Source organism: Marmota monax, unplaced genomic scaffold (genome assembly GCF_021218885.2).
Source record: "Marmota monax isolate L192 unplaced genomic scaffold, Marmota_monax_Labrador192_F-V1.1 WCK01_AAM20220418_F8-fsc00164, whole genome shotgun sequence".
NCBI classification, from domain to species: domain Eukaryota; kingdom Metazoa; phylum Chordata; class Mammalia; order Rodentia; family Sciuridae; genus Marmota; species Marmota monax.
In genome coordinates, this window is record NW_026693313.1 from 2,282,326 (window position 1) to 2,305,804 (window position 23,479).

Consider the following 23,479-nt stretch of genomic DNA (forward strand, 5'->3'; position numbering starts at 1 on the left):
AAACATTGGCTGACCTGATTAAAAATATTATCAATCTAACAATAATTAAAACAGAATGATGAGCAGTAAACTTGTACTGTTCAGAAATAAACTCAGGTATAGAAAAAGTTTTACAAATCAAAGGAGGAAAAATTAGTTTGTTGTATAAATGGTACTGGAAGACCTAATTAGTGAAGCAATTAATAGATGCCCAGTGTTTATAATTTGATTATTATGAACTAAAATAACACATGTTCTGCAGCTTCCATGGTGACAGAGAAAAAAGAGTCAGGACAATGTTCTGAGCTCTGGACTTCTTAAACTTTTAACCTATATACCACTCCAACCTTAATTCCTCATACAATCTCCTACAATATTTCAGATTTGCAAAGTACTTTCACTACCCCATTAGTACAGGGCAGGTGTTATTGTTCTCAATTTCTATAAATGGACACTGAGGCTCAGAGAGGTTAAGTTCACAGATGGCGAGGCCCTGTGAAACTCAGACAAGGCTTTCTGATTTTTCTCGAAGTGGTCTTACAGCTAGACTCTATATTTATTCTCTCCTACCCCACCCCCCATATTCACACCACACAATTCAGCAATGGAAAACAAATAACATCAACAATTAACATAATAGTATGTTCATTTCTGTGGTTTTACCAGTCTTTGTCTATAGCACACCTATTTTGCATAGTTACAATCACAGTTTAATTACAATTTAGGGGCTCATTTTTCCACCTTACATTGTATCCTAAGTCAGCAACACTGTTTACGGTTTTGCAGCAAATGACTGATGAACATCTGTCCTGTCTCTTGCAGCAACTCTTCTTTAAAGTCATCCATGTAAATCTCCATCTCTAATCCAATTGCTCTTAAACGAATTTTATTCACTTGAGTGAGTGTGTTCAGTTGTGCTTCTCTTTACAGGCAGCCATTTATCTCTCTTCCCCAACTAGAGGTCCTATTTCTTTTCCTAGTCCACTAAATGGTTTCCTTTTCTTTCAGGGTCCCTCCCTCCATGAAGGGCCACAGCTCTTTTTTCTGCAAGGTCTGCCCAGGTGTTAGGAGGTGTCTGTTGCTTTCCTGGAGTGTCTGACCATTGCTTTCCTGCTACAGACTCACTCCTCACTCCTTTTTTAACCTGTGGCTTCCCAATTTAGCTTCCCCAGGACAGTCATCACTAAAACCATGATTCACCCCCATGATTTCCTCCCTGGCCAGGAAGAAATGTCAAACTGAACATTTTCATCACCATTATGTATACAGTGTGATTCATGGAGAACGGACTGCCTAACCTATTAAATAAGCCATTGTCCTTAGTCGTCCACATGGTATTTTTAAAAAGAGGCATTTTACATTCTTGATGATCTATCTACCCCATTTCCAGAGATGGAAATGGTCTCCCCAGAAGCACATCCTGATTGACCGGTCTGTTTGGAAATGAGAGAGAATGAGAGAGAGAGAGAGAGAGAGAAGGAAAAGATACATTTTTGATGAGTGCCTGTCCTTAATGATCCTTATTAAGGTCAAGTCTAGTCTGCTTTAAAATAATGAGTTAGGAGATCTTGACAAAGTGGCATTCCCCATAGCTCCACAGAGATCTCCAAAGAAAACCCACATTCCCTGCCCTCAAGAAGTAGATTCTCTAAGCAAGTAAATCATTTGACAGAGAAGCACACTGGCAAAATCTGCTGCAAGCACGTGATATAAAATGACAATTGTAATTTTTTGATGAGATTATAACTATGAAGTGTTTTATTTAATTAAAACAGAGATGATAAAGCTACAGAATAGTAACAATAATAATAGTCGAGAAATATATGTTTGTTTGATTTTGCTTTCAGACATCGAATCATGAGGCTTTGTGCAAGAATTATTTTTTCCTAGAAACTTCTTTTATCTATCAATAAATTCAACTGTTTGAGGTTTTGCCATTAGGAACCTTACCTGAAGAAAAGAGTTCTAATTTCATTTGGAGAGCAAAGAAGGAAGACTTATGATTAGCACATTATGGACGGGGCATAACTTTTCATGACCCAGCTAAGATGGGTTAGGAATGGCCAGTGTTTGAATATTATGCTTTTGTGAAGTGTGGGCACTGTCAATAGCTGAAAGTTATGGTAGCTATAATTCAGAAGAAGGAATAGCAGTGCCGACCTGAGAAATGTGCAGTAGCAGAGTAGTAACGAGCCAAGTTGCCAGCATTGTCAGTAGCTGTGATTTCATTGTATTGATTGTCCCTGTGAAACACGAGGCTCTTTATTTGAGTCATTTGTATAGGTGTCATATTGGGTTAATTGCAAAGCAATTGGATTTAATAATAATATAATAGTGTATCCATGTACATCGATTCCTAGGATTGTGAGATGTGAATTGCACTTGATCACGAGGTTGTTCTTCCCGATGCTATGGGATGAGCAAGTCCCAGGCTAATCGCGTAAATTTAAGGTGCCTAGGGTAAGCCTTAACTTATATGCCAGTTTGGATTGTTATTACAAATACTTTATAGGCCTGGAACATGATTGGTTGTAATGGATGTCCTTGAACCTGAATTGTTTTTAAAAGCATAGCTCTGTGTCCTGTTAACAGCATACCATTAAAGATCAGTACCAGTGTAAACACAGAAGAATAAAGGCTTTCTGTTGGCCACGTTCTTACAGAATTTCATACTTGCAGAAATTATTTCACTCTTAGCTAAATTACTTCGTCTTAGTCTACTGAGTAAGGAATACAAGAAAGATGGTCCTCAAAATGGACAGACTTCCCTGAAAAGCCAGGACACATACTGAATAAACAAACCAATGACTGGGTCATTGATATCATGACGACTGAATAAGTATGTTTCCACAGGTTTTTGTTGGTGGTGTTTTTTTGTTTTTTAGGGCTTTCTTTTGGGGGGGGGCGGGGGTTGGTACCAGGGATTGAACCTTGAGGGCACTTAATCACTGAGACAAGTTTTCTCTAAGTCACTTTTGGCCTCACTAAATTGCTGAGGCTGGCATCAAACTTGCTATCCTTCTTCCTAAGCCTCCTGAACAGCTAGGATTACAGGTATATACCACCATGCCCAGCTCCATAGTTATTTTTATGTTTAGCCCATTTTGTACCATCATCCCAATGTGGATCCTATATAAAAACTTAACTATAATGTAGAATATAATTACATAATAACATTAAGAATGTAATTAGAATATAATAATAGTAATTAATGTCACATATATAAGACCTAGATGATGATTTCAGGACTATTTTAATGCAGCTGTGTCAACTACATTGAAATATTCACAAGATTGAAAATTTGGGACTCAATGGGTTAAAACTCATGGATATTTTCCACTTTTCCAGTGGAAGACTGTTCCCTTCCAAGAGAGATCAAGCAAGGAAAAATCCTGATTTTTAAGGGAAAATTCCACATCTAAGTGATGATTTTAAAAAAAGTAAAGAACAAATTTCAAGACAAATCTGAGTAAGAAAATTTAAGAGGTGTTAGAGAAAGAAGAAAAATCAGGAAGAGGAGGAAAAAGAGAATGAGAAAAAGGTGAGTTAGAAAACAAGGTTGAGCAACATGGTCAGGATTGCCCGGCATACTACAGACACCCAATAAATGTTCTTGAATCAAGAATTCCACGGGCCAAGCTTTAAAAGAAGTCGTAAAAATGCAACGAGTCAAAATGGATTGTCTCAACTGTGTCTGGTATGTCTTACTAGGAATAGTAAAATTCCTTAGTGTAGACCAAACTTTGCTACATGAATTTACACAAAAACATTGTCTTCATCGGTGATATTTATTTAATCCATTGTTATAACTAGTACTCCCAAAGCTGGTGGTGTTGGCACCTCTCATTTCCCTCCCACTCAGGTGAAGCTGACTTTATCACCAAATTAAAGACAAAATTTCTGAGCACAGCACAGTGGTGCACACCTATAATCCCAGCTGCTTGGGAGGTAAGGCAGTAGGATCCCAAGTTCAAGACCAACTTGGGCACCTTAGGGAAATCCTGTTTCAAAATAAAATAAAAAGGGTTGGGATATAGCTAAGTAGTAGAGCACTTGCCTAGCATGTGCAAGGCCTTGGGTTCAACCCCTGGTTCCAATAATCAATAAATAAATGTGTTTAGTACTAAGTAAAAAAAAAAAAAACTGAATACATTCATTAATAGATAATTAATAGATAAGTGTACTCATCGATTAAGATATTAGCTGTTTATAAGTTCCTTACAGGTGGGTCTTTCTGTGAGCACAGAACAAAGCTACAAGATGGTTTTTAAATGTTTTCCACAATGTGTTTGCAACAATATGTTACTGGTCAAGATGGAGTCCCCTTCTAAATGCTAATGAATGATGTGACCATGTTCAAAGCTGCTCTGGGCTAAAGTCGACAGCTGAATCTGCTGAAAGAAACAGCAGTGACAGAAAAGAAGTCCTCGTCATCTTTTGCAGATCCTTATTTTAATTTGATGTGGAGATTTTAGGAACCTAGGAAATTCTAAAACGGAAGACTTAGGGAGATTAAACATGCTACTGAGATGAGAATTCATATTTATGGATCCAGTTGCGTGCACGGTATTTTGTAGTGTAACAGGGGCAACAGGACTCCGGGTGCTGCCAATCTCTTGGCCTTGAGATTCGACCATGTAGAAGGCACTCTGAGTTTGCCTCATCCAAGCAGGACTCCGGGTAAGTTAAAATAATAAAATGAAGAGATTTAAGTAAGAATCAACAAATGAAAAGCAACACAATGAATCTTGCCATATTACTCAGACATTTATGTAGCTCCTCATAAATACTCCTGTTTTATAAAAAAGCACGGCTTTTTTTTTGCAGCTATTATGATGAAATTTGGGCCCAAGAAAAGTTAAAAAACGATGAAATACAATTCTCATTCTTAGGAGATCCTTCCTCTGAATAGATTGGTGCTATTTACATTTTATGTATTTTATGGGCACCTTTTTCTTTGTTCAGAAGCATTTTATTCATTGTCAGAAGAAACAAAAAATTGAAAACTCTATTTGCTTTTCGTTCCTCCTCCCCAGCAATTGCCGCCCTCCCTTCACTCCTGAATCTCTGCTGCTCACCACTAGAACAGCAGAGAAACACAAGATGCTTCTGGCATTTGTGCAGAATCTCACCAAGCTGCTCTGCCCTCCCAAGCCTGTGCTCTGGGTCCCAGGCCAGACACTGGCTAAAAAAAAAAAAAAAAAATTGGTCTGGGGGAAGGGGGAAGGAGGGGCGAGATTGCAAAATGTGACCTGGCAGCACACTGCAGGAAGTGGTGCTCGGGTCTCAGGCTCCAGTTCCTATCTCAGAAAAGATTGGCAGTTTTATCCTGTCACAGAACAAATAGAACCGTGACTGTCATTGCACAATCGCTGCAGCCGATTGCGAGTGCTGATTGCATGTTCCTGGTTCTATCCCATTCCCAGCCGTTGCAAATGTTTCTCCCTCTGGGACATAGGGATGTTGTGTGGGTTTGTTCTTGGAGAAGGAACATAAAGGGGAGAGAGAGCTGGAGGCTGGGGAAGGGTGTTGACACTGTGTGCCTCCTCACCCTCCCCATTGCTAGGTGACCGCCTCTTCCATCCAGTCATTTGTTGATGTCCAGGCGGACCATGCTTCAAACTCTAAAGTGGGACACCCACTCTAGCAATTATGACTGCATGTGTATAGCCAGGGTTATATTCAAAATCAAAACAGTCCAGAAGATCTAGAAGGAGGCATTTCTTCCTGTCCACCCATCTATGAAAATCTACTCTATTATTTAGGCACTTATCCAAGGTCCTCCTTCAAGAAAACAATTTTTGGGGGCTGGTGTTGTGGCTCAGTGGTAGAGCACTCGCCTGGCGCATGCAAGGCCCTGGGTTGGATTCTCAGCACCACATAAAAGTAAATAAATAAAAATAAAGGCATTGTGTACAACTAAAAGAAATAAATATTTAAAAAAAATTTTCGCGGGGTGGTGCTGGGGATTGAACCTAGGGTTGTCTACCACTGAGCCACATCTCCAGCTCTTTTTAGTTTTTATTTTGAGACAGAGTCTCACTAAGTTGCCCAAGTTCTCCTTAAATTTGTGATCCTCCTGCTTCAATCTCCTGAGTAGCTGGGGTTATGGGAGTATACCACTTCTCCCAGTCAAGAATTTTTAACTATTCCAATGTAATGTGAGTCTCCTTTGGAGCTAATAATTTCGAAAATAGTCTTGTTTATTATAAAGTTGATTTACATCCATTGGATGTATTATACTATAATTTCTTCCATACAATTTTTAAATTTTTACCATGCAAAATAAATCATGCATCTGTTACTTTAACAAAACTATAAAAGGAGGAAGTTTTTTTTCAAAAGTACACAGGTATGTCACAGTATTAGAAAATGAAAGTAGTGTGCATGTTTTTATATTATGTAGAAAGGTTTATCATAACTTAAATACTATTTTCATGTATTTATTTGTTTGGTCTTGGGAACTGAACATAAAGACTTGCACATGTTAAGTACAGGCCATTCCAAGGATCTACACCATCAGCTTCTTTATCTACCATTTAACATGCCATGTTATGGAGTTGGGATTTTTAGTTTTCTAAGATTCTTCATGTTTATAACTCTTGCGAACCTCCAAAGAGATAATCAATAATCTACAAAGATAAAGTTAAATGAGTAAAGAATCTATAATCAGTTTATTTCAGCAATTACATATGAAGACCATAGATTAGAGGATAATCTACCTAAAGATGCTCTTGTAACAGTTCTCAAATCACAAGCCAAGACAGGGACATCAGCATGGCACCCAGGGGCTGTGCCATTTTATAGAAATTGATGCCCGGTGTTTTCTCATCTCCTCATTTGTGTCTCTGTTTTATAGTGGAACCACACCACTTTGAAGTCTGAGGGATCGAGCTCGTGCCTCTCTTCCACCACCCCTGCTATCCAAAATGCCCATTGATACTTCCCATCTCTGTCATCGGTCTCTGCTGGAGCAGGGACAGAGAACAGAACATTTCTAATATGCATGCTCACACTGTCAGGAAGTTCAGTATTACAGCGACCCAAAATTAACTCATCACCTCTAACTTTCAAACTTTGGCTTTAAAGATGCTCTGGGAAAGAATGAAAAATAAATCCAGCCCCAGCTTCCATGAACGCCCTCCACATACGCACAGCCCCTTACCCTGTCCCCTGCCAGGACTGTCTTCTACTCAAATATTCTCCATTCCTCCAGGGGTTGTTCTGCACTTCAGCCTCTTCTCTTTCTTTCACTTGACCAGCTTCTACTGCAGCATTGTGCGCTGCCCATCAGGACAGGGAGGCAGCCATGGGTGGTGGAATCCCCCTACTGCAGGGGCCACAGAAAGCTCAGACGAGCCCAACGAAGGAGATCGGCCACTCAGCGCAAGCCCATGACAAAGACCCTGCGATGTGAACAAGTGCCAGGACTAAGTTGGGAAAGAGGACAGGAGGGGACGACATGTCCAGACCCGGGCAGAGTAGCCCCATGGCATGTTCAAAGAATCAGTGATCAACGGGGGGGGGGGGGGGGGGGGGGGGGGTAGGTCAAGTTAGGGAGCTTAGCAGAGAGACCTGATCAGGAGCCTTGTAGGTCTTACGGCTTTGACTTTCATCTTCAAAACAATAGGAACTCCCTGACCAAGCTGTGTGGACGGTCACCAAATACTCCGGCTTCCTTTTCTGCAGTGTTCCTCCCCTCCCTGGGAGGACCACACATCTCTTCCCTGCCAAACAGAAGAGGCTTTGTGACTCGCATTGGCCAATGAAACGTGGCAGCAGAGATATGTGTCCCTTCCAGGTGGGGCTTTAAGGGCCTTCACGCAGGAGATCCTTCCTCTCTACCATGACCAGCAATGTTCCAGGGAGAGGCGGCTCCTCCAGCCTCAATTCCAAAGTGGAGTCTCCATGGAACAGAGCCGCAAAAACACTGAGTGAGCAAGAGGATGCTGCAGACAAAGCTAAGGAGATGTCCCAAGTCACTGGTTGCTGAAGTCTGACCTCACTAATCCAGACATAAATAAGGAATGTTATGAAGCTCGGGGAACGTGCCTACCTGAGTCCAATGCCACAGGCTAGATGGTTTAAGCAACAGAAAGTTACTTCTCATATTTCTTCTGTTCTCAGAGGCTGGGAAGACCAAGATCAAGGTGCCAGCAGATCTGGTGTCGGTGAGGGCCACTTCCTGGTTTTCAGATGACTGTCTTCTCACTGTGTCCTCACATGGTGGAGAACAGAGAGAGGAAGTCTCTTCTTATAAAGGCACCAGTCCCATTCACAAAGCCCTCACCCTTGTGACTTAATCACCTCCAAAGGCCCCACCTCCAAACAGTATCACCTTGGAGTTAAGCTTTCAACATGTGAATTAAGGGGGAACACAAACATTCAGTCCCTGTGTTAGTTACTTTTCCATTACTTTAACAAAATACCTGAGATAGTCAGCTTAAAAAGATGAAAGGTTTATTTTAACTCACAGTTTCAGAGATTTCAGTCCGTATTGCTTGGCCCCATTGTTTTTTGATCTGTGGCAAGGCAGACCACCATGACGGGGAGCATGTGGTAGAGCAAAGCTGTCACCTCACTGCAGCCAGGAAGCAAGAAAGCGAGACGGGAAGAGCCAGGGTCCCCCACTCCCACAATGACCTAACCTCTCTCCATCAGGCCCCACCCCCTGAAGGTTCTAATGCTTCCCAGTAGCATCATGGGCTAGGGACTGTCTTCAACATATGAGCCTTTGGGGGGAAACTTATCCCAACCACAGCCATCTAGAAGAATGATGAAATTTGTGTTTTAAAAAGATAAGTAACTGTATTCAGAAAGCAGACTGAAAGGAAACAAAAGTAAATTCTGGAAAACAAATTAGGTAGTTACTATAATAATGTAAGTAAAAGATAACAGTCAAATAGACAATAGTGAGCACAGAACTAGAGGGAAGTAGATAGACCTGGGGCCTGGTGCCTGCAATCTCAGCCTCTCAGGAGGCTGAGGCAGGAGGATCACAAGTTCAAGGTCAGCCTCAACAACTTAGGGAAGCACTAAGCAACTTAGCAAGACCCTGCCTCTACATAAAATTAAAAGGGCTAGGGATGTGGCTCAGTGATAAAACACTCCTGGATTCAATCTTCAGTATCAAAAAGAGGTAGATATATCCAAAAGCTAAATATTTTTTGGTAAAATTTCAGGACTTGGTGATAAATTTGGATTCTTCTGGAAGGATGGAAGGATGAAGAAATGGAGTATACAGGGCAATGCCCATGTTTCTGGCTACATTTCAGGTGGATTCTGGTGAATTATGATGAAATGGGTAAAACTAAAGAAGGGCTCAAGGGAGACTATCATAAAATTAGCTTAACATGTTAAATCTGAGGTGATTTTGAGATGGTCAAGTGATCTGAGTGGGCAGTTCCACAGTGTAGGACTCAAAGGAAAGGTCAGGTTAGATCAAAAATGGAGGAAACATGACTCAGACAGGTGGCAACCACAGGTAGCAGCAAGAGAGTAGAATACAAGAGATGAGGGAGATTTCCTGACTAGTGTTAAGAAACTCCTACAGTCAACATCCGAGTGATACACGTCCTCACATTAAGAAAGTCTTGGAGAGGATGTGGGGGGAAAGTACACTCAAACATTGTTGATGAGACTGCAAATTGGTGCAACTACTTTGGAAAGCAGTGGGGCAATTCCCTGGAAAACTTGCAATGGAACCACCATTTATTTGATCCAGCTATCCCACTCTTCGGTCTATACCCAAAGGACTTAAAATTGCATACCATAGTGACACAGCCACACCAATGTTTATAGCAGCTCAATTCACAATAGGTAAACTGTGGAACCAACCTAGATGCCCATCAATAGATGAATGGATAAAGAAACTGTGGTATATATACACAATGGAATATTACTCAGCATTAAAAGAGAATAAAATTATGGCATTTGCAGATAAATGGATGGAGTTGGAGAATATTATGCTAAGTGAAGTATGTCAATCCCAAAAAACTAAAAGCCAAATGTTTTCTCTGATTAGTGGATGCTGATCTATGATGGGAAGGCATGGAGGGACTTTGGATTGGGCAAAGGTGAGGGTGGGGAGGAGTTATGGGGGTAGGAAAGATGGTGGAATGAGATGGACATCATTACTCCAGGTACATGTATGATTGCACAAATGCTGTGTCTCTAAACTGTGTACAACCAGAGAATTTAAATGTTGGACTCCATTTGTGTACTATGATGAATTGAAATGCATTCTGCTTTCATACACAACTATGCAGAACAAATAAATAATTAAAGAATAAGAAGAAGAGGAGGAGGAGGAGGAGGAACCACCACTAGCGAAAGAGGAGGAAAGAGAATCAGGAGAACATGGTGCCTCGGAAGCTCCAGAAGACAACAGTGGCTTTCAGAAGGATAGGCGTCGACCATGTCAAGCCTGCTTAAAACTCAAGAAAAATGAGAATCCAAAAATCTACACTGGACATGGTAACATGAAGGTCACTGGTGGTCTCTGCCTAAGCTGTTACCAGAACATGAGGCAGAAGTCCACCGGGATGGTGCCACACAGCCTGCCACAAACCTGTGAGCTGTGGCACAGGACAAGTTTGAGTGAAAGGCCTGGGTGCCTAGTGCACAGAGTCCCCACAGGAGGACCAATCTCTGTGGGCCCATCCTCCAACAGGGTCTCCTGACTCGAGCCTGCCATACAGACAGGAAGGGCCCTGCCTGCTTCCTGCACTCATTGCATGGCCCCAAACCATGAAAAACATATTTTTTTTTTGTGAGGGATAAGGGTGCTACCTGGGCTTGAACTCGGGGGCACCCGACCACTGAGCCACATCCCCAGCCCTATTTTGTATTTTATTTAGAGACAAGTCTCACTGAGTTGCTTAAAGCCTTGCTATTGCTGACGCTGGGTTTGAACTCATGATTGTCCTGTCTCAGCCTCCCGAGCCGCTGGGATTACAAGTGTGCACCACCACACCTGGCTGATAAGACCATTTTTAAACATCATTTTATGGATAGTTAGAAAAATAAAAATAATTACAGATACCATGATATTCAGTTACGACATTAAGCAAACTCAACAAGTTTATTCACATTAATATAATTTAATGAAAGAACATACCCAAAACCCACACACAATGTAAAAAAGAACGAAATGACTTTCTACTAATTAAAAAAAAAAAAAAAAGTACATAGTCTTAGTTTCAATTTGGAGAAATTTTATTTTGGGATGGGGAAAGAATCCTCCTTATTTTTCTTAATTTCTGGTTCAGGTTACTCTTACAAATACTGTGGCTACCTATTTCTAGCTTATTCATTTATAAAAGAATCTGATTCTCATTGTGTTTTTTCAAAATTCTTTGTCTAATGAATCCCTCTTCCACACTGTCTTGGAGACCCAGCCTTTCCTCTCTCCCATGCCAACCCCTCAGACACAATGCCCTGGCCTCATGCCTCAGTCTCTGCCCCTCTCCAGTTCATTTTGCGTAAGCGTCAGCCTGCCAGAATCCCATTCCTAAAATCCTGTTTTAATCACATATCTGCCTTTTCAAGAACTGACAATGGCCCCCTATTTCTCATCACATGAAAAATAAAGTTCTTCACTTTATTGGGGCACACAGGACTTTCCCCAATCTGTCCCCATTTGACTTATTCCGAGGTTTTGACTACTTCCAGAGTAAACTTTTCCTCTGCTTCTCCGGATGGGGGCAGAACAAGTTTTTCCCTCCCGTGCCTGCTGCTATTTGTTCCTCCCTCTATCTTCCCTTTGTCTGAAGTAGAAATTGTTAACTTTCTAAAAGAAGTTTGCCAGTTAGAAAAAAAAAAACTAATTTTTTGGAGGTTTTGCTATGCAAGTTCTTCATATGAATTCTCTCCTTTAATGCTCAGAATAGCCCTTTGAGGTAAGCAACATTTTGCAGATGATGAGATTAAGTTAATTTATGTAAAGCACCTAGAACAGTGCCTTCCCATCTTAAGGATTCAATCAATGTTGGTTATGCTTATTAGAGAGATTGAGTCATTTTCACAGATAACACAGCAGAAAGTTAAAGACTTAAAATGGAAGCTGGCTGCAGAGCCCCTCGCACCCCTTACCCTGACCAGGGCAGGAAGGCTGTTTGCCCTGCTGCCATCTTGCCAGACTTTTCACAGCTATTGTAGTGGACATGGATTTCTGCTGTCTGAATTTCTCAACAGTTGGAGAGTCTGTTCTATTCTGCTTTGTTCTCTATGGCTGTTTACTTATTTTACTTTTTCTTCAGTATATGTCTTACCACTCAAGTCACTCAAGAGTAAAGACTAGTGGTGTGCTGGTAAGTCTGACAACCACTTCTCTAGGAGGGGAGGGAGCTTAGTTTCAGAGTTTGCTGATTTCATTGGTTATGAATTCTCCTAATTTTAAGATATCAAAGTGAAGCCAACCAACTCAAAATTCCTGAAATTTAACATCCAATTCTTGCAAGTTGGTACAAGCCAGTGGTAGTACACTTCTAGAACTCAGGATTGTATCTTATATTATATTCCCTTGTATCTTTCTTGGTTCCAAAGACAGTGCTAAGCAAAGGTGACCACATAACTGGAACTTCTGTTTCAAGGTTGCAAATTGCACATAAGCATTTACTTAGCCTACTCCCCAAAATCCCATTGAAACAATGATACCCCAAAATTAATACTTTCATATGAGTTCATAAATAAGAAAAGGTGCCAACAGCCAACTGGAAAACTTGAAAAAAATGATGAGAGACAAGATAGCAGATGGAATCCTATTGAGGGATAAGCCAGAGGAAACCATAATCGCAGTAAGCGTGGGGAGGACCCCTATGGAGATGGGAACCATTCTTCCCAGGGATCCCGAAGCTCAGCAGATATGGGGAGCTTCATAGATAGGGGAGCAAATAATCAGGGTAACTAAAGGCTGGGCTCCTGACATATTTTCTATGTATTTTGAGCCTTGTGTCCCCAGCTAAAGGTAATACTTCCAGAGAAGTATTGCTCTTGGTTTAGAAAGTAAGTTTGATTTCTATCTTTGATGCTAGAGAAACAAAACACAGTCTGCTAGCTTTGACTCAAGGGAGAAAATGGTTATAGCTTCAGCAGTACCCCTAGAGTGTACTCTGTTCACCACCATCTCCCCAGACCCAAGCACAGAGTATGCATTAAACAGATACTTCATATCCGCTTTAGTGAATGAATGGAGTTTATATTTTGTGGACAAATGAATAATAACTCATTAGGCAACACTACAGATTAAGAAAATGTATAGATATTCTGGATTACATAAACCCAACCAAAATGTGTTTTAACACTCAATTTGGAGAGGAGAGGAAAGGAGATCTCCAGTTGGCAGAGATGAGAAGAAATATCAAAGGCAGGGTACAGCCCACCCCACTGCTAAGGACCACCATGGGACACAGTTCTGGTTGATAAGACTAAAGTGAAAGTTGGAGTTCTGGGGATGCTTGATTTTCCTGACAGGGAGATATCCTTGAGGCTTCCTGCTTCCTTTCCCTGATTGAATCTGATTGAATCCGTGAGGCCAGAGTGAACATCCAGCTCACTGCCATAGAGCAACCAAAGGATAAAAGCCATACCTTGAGGTTAGAGGGTAGGGATATATTAGGAGCTTGAGGAAAAGACACGGAGGACAGTTTTACTGTCTTGCTCTACTTACAACTTTCTTGTTACGTTTGAAACATTCAGGGTAAGAGTACTGGCCTAGTATGCAGGAGGCCCTAGGTTCCACCCCCAGCACTTGGTGGAGTCAGGCCACTCCTCTAGGGCAAGGTTTGGCTGTCCCTGAATGATGGACTGTATATCTGGGAACTTAGGTGGGAGAAAAATGTAGGGGAAAATGGAAAGTCCAGGCCTGAAATACAGATGTGTATGAGGTCTGAATTTATAATAATCTGCTGGGTTCAGGAATCCTGAGTTGAAAAATGACACTAAATTAAAAATCAAGCCAAGACATTTGAAATCTCTAGAGCCCTAGCAGTAAAAATGCACACCACTCCATGGGAACACTTTTACGTCTTCTAGGAAGAAAAACAAAAGGTAAATTCAACCTTCATCAATAGAGAGCTACCTATAAAATACTCTGAGGGAAGTATGGAATAACTATAGCATGATTAGAGATATAAACAAAGGTCCTAACAAAACGATGACGATAAGGGAAGATAATACAAAAATACAACAATTTTGGAAAAGAACAAAATTAAGTCTTTAGAAATGAAAAACATAGTCATTGAAATAAAAAAACTCAATGATAATGAACAGATAAGACAAAAGTGAAGAAAGAACTATAAACCAGAATACAGATTTGAGGAGTTTTCTCAGAGTGCACAACAGAGATTAGCTATGAAAGTGTGGCTAAAAACCTTGAGAAATAGGTAAAGAACATTCAGTATACATCAGGTAGACATTCCAGCCAGAATGGAGAAGGGGGTACAAAATTTAAGAACATAACAGCTGATATTTTTCAAGAACTAAAGAAAATCATAAATGAGTCATCTAGCCAGGGCATAAAATTTTAAAAATTAAAATTTCACAACTTGATGGTAAAACTTTACTGTCAATGATAAGTAGGAAAATCTTTAAAAGCAACCAAAGTTTAAAAGCACATCTCCTAAACACAAAAAGCAAAAAATATCCAACTAGACCGTCATGAAACTTGTCCTAAGTCACAGCAGATGTATGTTAGAAACAAAGGGCATTCTCTCAAGGTGCCAAGGGAAAATAATTCTCATCTTTGATCATTCTTTTTCTATACCCAGCTAAATTTTCACTAAAGACCAAGAGTAAATAAAAACATTTCAACCCAATAATTTTAAGAAATTTCCTCAAATTCATCTTCTAGTTTATGAATTCTTTCCACATGTGTCTTATCTATTAATTATCCTATTCATTGAGTTTTTAATTTATCACTCAGTAACCCTTTCCAAAAGACCTACCAAATGGTTTACTTCAGTAAGAAAAACCACTGAATCTAGAAAGAAGAAGTATAGGGCAAAACCCAAGGGTAAATAATGAAGTTTTTAAACTTATTGTCAAAATTAATAATTTACTGTGAATGATGAATACTGATTAACTAACTTGAGAGGACTTTAAAAATCAGGTGATGCTAAGATACCAAGCAACATCAATGTGCAAAGAAATCTGAGTTAAAGATACCTGAGGTAGGGCTAGGGCAGTGGCTCAGTGGTAAAACACACTTGCCTAGCATGTATGAGGCACTAGGTTCAGTGCTGTATAAAAAGTAAATAAAGTAAACATATTATGTCCATCTACAACTAAAAAATTTTTTTATTTTTTAAAAGATACCTAAGTATATAGGTATCTTTTAAAAAGATTCTCTCTCTCTCTCTCTCTCTCTCTCTATATATATATATATATATATATATATATATATATATATCCATTCATCTGTTGAAGGGCACCTAGGTTGGTTCCTTAGTTTAGCTATTGTGAATTGAGCTGCTATAAATATTGATGTGGTTGTGTCACTGTCACTGTAATATGCTGGTTTATGCTTGGGCATAAACCAAGAAGTGGGATACCTGGGTCAAATGATGGTTCCATTCCAAGTTTTCTGAGGAATCTCCATACCACTTTAGAGAATACCATAGTAAGTGAAATAAGCCAATCCCCAAAAAACAAAAGCTGAATGTTTTCTCTGATATGTGGATGCTAATTCACAATGCAGGGGTGGGGGATGCCTAAGGAAGAATAGAGTTGCCTTAGATTAGGTAGAGGGGAGTGAAGAGGGGGTAGCAGGTATGGGGGTAGGAAGGATAATAGAATTAGTCAGACATTATTATCCTATGTGCATATATTACTATATGACCTGTGTGATTCTACTTTATGTACAACCAGAAGAATGAGAAATTATACTCCATATATATGATGTATCAAAGTACATTCTACTGTCATATATAACTAATGAAAACACTTAAAAAATAAAAATAAAAAAAGATACCTAAAGACCTCTACTGGTCCCAAGAATAGAGAGAGTAACTTTACATTCTTTGAGAATTTTTAAGGATGTAGCTCTGCAATACAGCATATGCTTAGCATAGGTGAGATCATGGGTTTGATCCCCAGTACACATGCACACACACACACACACACACACACACCCCAAACCAAAACCATAATAAATAATTTTTAATATCTAAAAATAATTTTTAATAATAAACATGAAAAGACTAGAATTATAATGTGCCCTTTCTAAATTAATAGAGAATAAAGAAATTAAAACAATAACAGCAAAAGAAAGAAAGGAAGAACTTGGGCTGGGGGTTTGGCTCAGAATGCTTGCTGAGTATGGGTGAGCACTGGGTTCAATCCCCAAACTGCCAAAAATAAATAAATAAATAAGGAAGTTGCAATACTAACAATCCAGTAAATGGCAGGAATCAGAGCAATGGGAAAAATATGATCATATGTTGTATTTTAAATCATGAATAAATTATTATTAGAGGACAGGTACATGAAGAAAATATTAAAACATATGGGAGAGTCACCAATTTCAGAAAAGTGACTACTTCTAGAGGGGAAAGGAGGAGATGGGAATTAAAAACATGTACAAAGGGGCTTCCGGGCTCCTTCACAATTTTTATAATAATGTGAAACAGAAAGAAAGATAAATGATGAGCCATTCAATCCAACAAGAGTAATTCTACACAAACAGGCAACTCAAAAAAACTGCTTCCTCAACAAATTAAAAACAGAAACAGATAAAGCGAGAATAAGAACAAAATAACATATATGAAGAATGATGTGAACAGTTTTGTCTTTAGTTACTGGTATTGGCATTAGCATTCTAACTGCAGAGGTTTCTGGGAGAGAAAGTGGATTTCATTTGCAAAAGAAAAGATTGATATTAGAGCAAAGGAAGAATTATATGACTCTAAGGATTTTTTAACCTTCAATAGAGGTTAGTGTATATGTTTCAGAAGAGTCATTTTCCTTAAAATGTTTACGAATAAAAATAATTCAACTAATTAAACAAAAACCTCTCTGAAGGCAAAAATGGTACACTTAGATCACCGGTCCTCCGAACTGTTACTCTGCAAACATCTGGGTAAAAAAGTTGCAGCATTGACCCAGTGAAAGACCACCCCCCTATATTTGCAGTAGCTAAAGTCTGGGGCTGACAGGTTCCCCCACCCACTGCTATTTGCCATCACCCTGAAGAGAAGGAAAGGAAAGAGGGGATCAGGTAGGAAACTGTGTAATCTACTCACCTACTTACCAGCTCCCTGTCATTTCTCACGAAGGCCAAGGGTTGGTTGCAAAAGGAACTGGACTAAATTTCAAATGTGATAGCTCTCTACATCTCTCCTCCCCACAGTTTTTCAGATATTTCGTCTCCCTTACCTTGGCCAGAGTAAAAAGAAAGTGGAGTACAATTATGCGTCTTTCAGCTGAAACTGGTCACGGAGACAGAATCGGAGGGAAACTGCTTCTGGCTCTTATCGTCAAGTTTATGGTAGCTAAAAATATAGCCCCTTTTGTCTTAACTCAAAGCGATGAGAAAGATTTTTCACCCAGACGCCAGGCCACCATACCTGACATCTCTGGCCATTGCTGTAGAACGCTTCACAGAATCCAGGAGGGTCCCCTGAATACTTGGAGGACTTGCCTGACTAGATGATCTCTGTCACTTCGGCCAGAGAGATTCTGAAATATCACTTTCTCACAGAATTCCTTTTTATTGAAGTGTAATTTACATATTGGAAAATGCACGTTCCTTAGTGCAATTCTATTAAGTTTGGTGAAACCACATATGCATCTCAGGCAAGATACTCAGCCAAGTACAATCATTTTTGTAAAGACTTTATGATCTAGACGGAACCAATAGCCATGAAACACAATAACTTCTTCAATTTCCAAATCTTGTATTAGAAATCTCAGAAATATCACCCAAGACTTGAAGCTAATGAGATACAGTGTAGTAAACAATATACCATACCCATCTTTAAGAATAGTTCCATTTTCCATGGTTTCTTAGATAAGAAACAGCAAATGCCATAAATCACCATATAGTGATTTGTAGTAAATCTTAACATTTATACACTGAAAAAGGTTATTAATCATGCTTTATTTTCTTTTCAAGTTTTCTTATACTGCCACATGAATAAATTGACATAGTTTACCTTGTGTCCTATCTAAAAAATCTGGATTAACAGCCTAGACCGAATTCCACCGTAGCAACAGGGGTTCATAGCTACAAATAGCTCTAAGTCAAAGGAAAATAACAACAAATACAGGAACATCTCACTCTGAAGTTCCTTTATTTTGGTTTAAACCTCTCTTAACAGGCTCTTTTCAAGTCTTTGGAGCATTATTAAATGATCCTACTATTGATTTTCTCTGCTGAGAACTGGGGAAAATGGAGTGACTTGCAGCAGTGATGACCAAAGTCCACTCACTGTGTAAAGGACAGGTACTAAGGCAGAGAAGGCACCTGGAGCTCCTCCTACAACCATTCTCATAACTTAGATTCCAATGCCTGGAAATAGGACAGGTGGGAAATAGGACACGGAATTCAACTCCTCTCTCTTACTTAAATATAGCACTGCGACTATTTCTGTTACTTATCGTGAGAGGTTTTATGAGTATTGGTGTATTTTGCTATTCAGCATGAAGCTGTACATGCTTCATTTCCACCTTTGAAATCCAAATTTCCAAGTAATCACTTTTAGGAAAGCATTCCTCTATTTTGAGCTTCATTCTCCATGGACCATTTGTCTCTGGTGCTGAGCCACTGGGTAACCAGAGGTTACAGTAAGAATTCGTCATGCCAGTTTCCATCTTAAAGAGAAAAGTCTTCAAGACAAACAAACCATTTTTTTTAAATGGGTAACAGAAATGAACAGGCATTTCACACAAGAGAAAAAAGAACAGTCTCATAAGTTCAACCTCATAAATAATCAGGAAAATGCAAATTAAAACCACAATGAGACACCATTTCACACCTCATCAGATTAGCAAAAAGTTGGAGTCTGACAATACCAAGTGTTGATGAGGATGTCAAACTACAGAAATTCTCAAACTAGGACAAGGGGGAGGTGTCTGGAAGGGGAACATGTATTGAAAAATAACTTGTATTGCCTAGTAAAGTTGCTGTGTACACGTACACGTACACACACACACACAAAATGGACTACATGTTAAAATCAGTGATAAATTTTCTTAAGTTGGTAATTTTGACATATTTAGGAGTGAAATGACAAGATGTGTACAACTTTAAAATGGGTGAGCAAAAAACACACCGACGAGTCAGGGGTGGGGAGAAGACAGCTAATGTGATAAAATGATAAACTGTTGGGGCAGGCTCTGTCACAGAGCCTTGTTACTGGCAGCCTAGCCCAAGGACCCTGCCTGGATCCAGTCTGTCTGGATTCAGCCACCTGCCTGCATAAAAAACTAGGCAAAAGATGGAAAAAGGAAAAATGAACTTTATGCAGTTTGATCAAATTGGAGAGAGGCAATGAGTTTCTTCTGCCTTCCTTCAAAGCTGGCTTTGAATCAAACCTACTTTCCTACCAGTTTGAATATTTCTGGAGCAGTGAGCTACTGCTGGATGGTGGATGGTGAAACCTAGACTCCCCGACCCCACCCCATCCCTCACCCTAGGTGTTTCTGGGTGTAGTAACATCTGCAAATTTGAATCAAAGCTCTGCCAATTACTGATTTGCAACCTGGGGAATCTATTTAAGCTGTCTCTACCTCCATTTAATCATCTGTAAAATGGGAGTAACAGTGGTAGGCACAAAATGTCCTGAGTGTTACATGAAGTAATTCAAGTAAAGTACTTGAAGCTGCTGCTGCTTTGTTGCAGGCTTCCATAACATTCAGTCCTACCTCTGTTAGCTCCACTTTGCAGATGATGTAAATTCAGACGTAGGTGAAGTAACTTATTGGGTCACTAACTGGCTGTTGGTGGTGGGCCCTAGATGAGGAGGAGTGTGGGAAGCTTGCTCCCCAGCAGAAGAGAACTTATGGCTATGCTCACCAGCAGCCTCTGAGACAAAACAAACAATCCCATCACCTGTAGACAGATGACTGATTTCTGGAACATTACTACAGTAGAATGCTGTGCAGCTGTAAGATGCACTAACAGGAAGAATATTTTTAAAATAAATTAAATTAAAGGCTTCCATTTTATCCTGAAAGATTTTAACTGCTCCAGCAACAAAAGGACCAATTAAGACACTAAAACTACCATGAAGAAGATAAATCAAAAAATGTTTTGGTTTAAAACCACATTGTACTTCTTCATAGCACTTCTGCTAAGAGTGAGAAATTACTGTCTAGATACTTAACAGGTGAATAAACCAAAGAAATAGCAGTTATAAACCAAAGAAATATTCCTACAGTGGACTTATTTGCAGCCATGAAAACAGTGTTTTAAAATGAATGTTTAGCGATGTGGTAGAATAATCACTATATGATGTTAAATCTAAACATAGAGGATCCAGGGTAGGCACCGAGGTACACGCTTTAATCTCTGCAACTCAGTAGGCTGAGGCAGAAGGATCTCAAGTTCAAGGCCAGCCTCAGCAAGGCCTTACATAATTTAGTGAGACCTTGTCTCAAAATTTTTTAAAAAATTGAATAAAGAGTACTATGGGTGTAGCTGGATGGTGGAGTACCTCTGGAGTCAATCCTCAATACTGGGAAGGAAGGAAAGAAGGAAGGGAGGGAGAGGGGGAGGGGGGAGGGGGAGGGAGGGGAGGGGGGAGGGGGAGGGGAGGGGGAAGGGGAGGGGGAAGGGGAGGGGAGGGGAGGGGGGAGGGGGAAGGGGGGGAAGGGGGAGGGGGAGGGAGGGGAAGGGATTGGTTATCTCTGGAGGGAAGAGGAGGGGAGGGGAGGGGAGGGGAGGGGGGAGGAGAGGGGAGGGGGGGAGGGGAGGGAAAGGGAGGGGAGGGGAGGGAAAGGAAGGGAGGGAGGGAGGATCCAACCAGGGGTGGGGTGGGGGGGTGCATAGCTTAAAGGTAAAGTGCACCACCAAAAAAGGAAAAAAATAAATCTTAAGTTTTAGTCATACATACATACGTGTATTTTTTTAAAAATTGTTTTTAGTTGTAGATGGACACAATATCTTTATTTATTTATTTATTTTTATGTGGTGCTGAGGATCAAACCCAGGGTCTCACAACCTGCAAGGCAAGTGCTCTACCACTGAACTACAGCCCCAGCCTATATGTGTATATTTGTATGCCTACATATATGCATATATAATACACATGAATGTACACATGATATATGTATATATACACCTATAATAATACATTTGCATATGTGGTAACTGTATTTATATATATATATATATATACATTTATATCACAGAATAAACCTGAAATCTATATACCACATTTTTTAAAAAGTTAAAGGTGGATTTCTTGTGGAGAAATGAGGAATGGGTTTTGCCCTTTTTCCTCCCCCTCTTCCATAAGCTGTATTTTCTTATATTTCCGGTCTGGATCTGGAGAACAATTTGGCAGCATCTAAAAATGTAGACCTACAATTCTGAAACATTTCCTTTCCTGGGTGAAAATCCTGACATGTGCACAATGAAACATACAAGAAGGTCCATACCGACATTGTTTATGAGAGAGAAAAGGTAAAAACCACCTACATCCATCAACAGAAACTTAACTAGACAAAGGATATATAGACATCAATTAATAGGAAAGAAAGCTACTTTTTTGTGGGGGTGGCACCAGGGATTGAACTCAGGGGCACTGGACCACTGAGCCACATCCCCATTCCTATTTTGTATTTTACTTAGAGACAGCTTCTCACTGAGTTGCTTAGCACCCCAATTTTTCTGAGGCTGGCTTTGAACTCATGATCCTCCTGCCTCAGCCTCCCAAGCCACTGGGATTACAGGCGTGAGCCACCGAGCCCGGCAGACAGATACTTTAATCAATGTGAATATATCACAAAAATATGATGTATAGTGATGAATCTGCCAATTGCATAAACTTAACCACAATATGATACATTTATACAAAGATCAGAAACATGTAAAACAACACTACATGATGAATTGTGTGTGTACATATCTAGCTCAAATTTTTTTAATGTATGGGAATGATAAACAAATGCAAGGTAATGTTTATCTCTGGAATGCAAAGAAGGGAACTGGGATTAGAAAGAGGGTCACACATCAGTTACATCTCTAATGCTTTATCTCTTGGGCCAGGTAGAGAAGTACAGATATTTCTCTGGAGGTTTTTTGTATGCCTGAAACGTCTAATAATGAAATGTAGAACCCATATAATGAAATAAAAATCTAAAGTTAAGTGAGTCGCTGGATATGTTGTAATTAGTTGAATCATAAACCTTTGGAATAACTTTAAAATATTTTCATTTTTTAAATTTTTGTCAAAACCAGATTTTTTTCAAACCAGAAAATTTAATTTCCCCCAAACAATTTTCTAATGAGAGTATTTTACTATAATTATTTCCCAATTTTGTTTAAAATTTAAACTATCTCCACTCGGAAAAAAAAAATGCATCATTTAAGAGGGGCCTAGAGAAAGCTATTGGATCTGTTAAAAAGCGGTATTGGTATTAGTATTCTAAATTCAGGGTGAATGCAGGTCTCAGAGCAGGCCCCTGGGTGACTATGGGGCGCTTCCAGCCCAGGCCTGCACAGCCCTCGCTGCCCGTGCCAGGATTGGCAGAGTTACACATTTGCACATGGTTAAACAGTTTCGTCAGGGAAATGGATTTAAACTAGCTTTTAAAAAAAAGGAAAAGAAAACATTCCGGTGCATTCCACATTTTCCCTTAAGTATACTGTACCTGCCAGTCAGGCTGTATTTTGCATTCCTCAGGGCTTCGAAACACCATTGAAATTGTGCACAGGAATCACTACGCCCCCCCCCCCCCAGTGAAATATATTTGTCTCTTCTGGGATAAATAAGGAGCAACCGTCCCCAAGGGTGTGCACCCCGGGGTGCGCGCCCAAGGAGGATGGCAGGCAAGTCTCAAAGCCCTGCTGTGCTGAGGGCTGGAGAGTGCGGGGATGTCCTTGTGTCTTCGGTCACCCACCCACCACAATCTTTGGGTCAAAACTCCAGTGTATAAAACTCTCCGCCTGCTGAGCAGAGACGGGGCAGAGCTGGAGTGTGGGGATGTAGGATCACGCGGGGCAGAAGGAGCAGAGACCAGAGCTGCACGAGTCAGAGCCTGCGTGGAGGGGCACGCTCCCGCAAACTGACTTGAACCCCACCGTGGCTTCCCGGAACTCGCAAACCCCCTTCGCGCCTTTAAGACGCAACTTGCTCGACAACAATCGGGTTCGCAGCCGCACGCCCCGGGGGAGGCCCCAGCGCGGGCCTGCGGGGCGCGTCCCGGCGCTGGGGAGGAGCGGCCTGCCGGGGGGCGGGCCCTGGCCGGGAAGGCCTGTTGCTCAACCTCACCTCTCCCCACCCCGCCGCGCTCCCGGCTGGAGGAGGTGCTGCGGGCGAGCGAAACTAGTTCATGT

At 40.5% G+C, this 23,479-nt stretch overlaps 1 long non-coding RNA gene across 3 annotated transcripts in view; it reads right to left on the reverse strand.

Moving 5' to 3' along the window:
• LOC124100943 (uncharacterized) overlaps positions 1-8,208 on the reverse strand; it is a 353,895-nt gene extending 345,687 nt beyond the window's left edge. For all 3 annotated transcript variants that reach the window (XR_009227998.1, XR_009227999.1, XR_009228001.1), the window contains exon 1: positions 8,036-8,208. This is a non-coding gene — a long non-coding RNA (uncharacterized LOC124100943). The remainder of the gene's footprint in view (positions 1-8,035) is intronic.
• Positions 8,209-23,479: the final 15,271 nt, after the last annotated feature.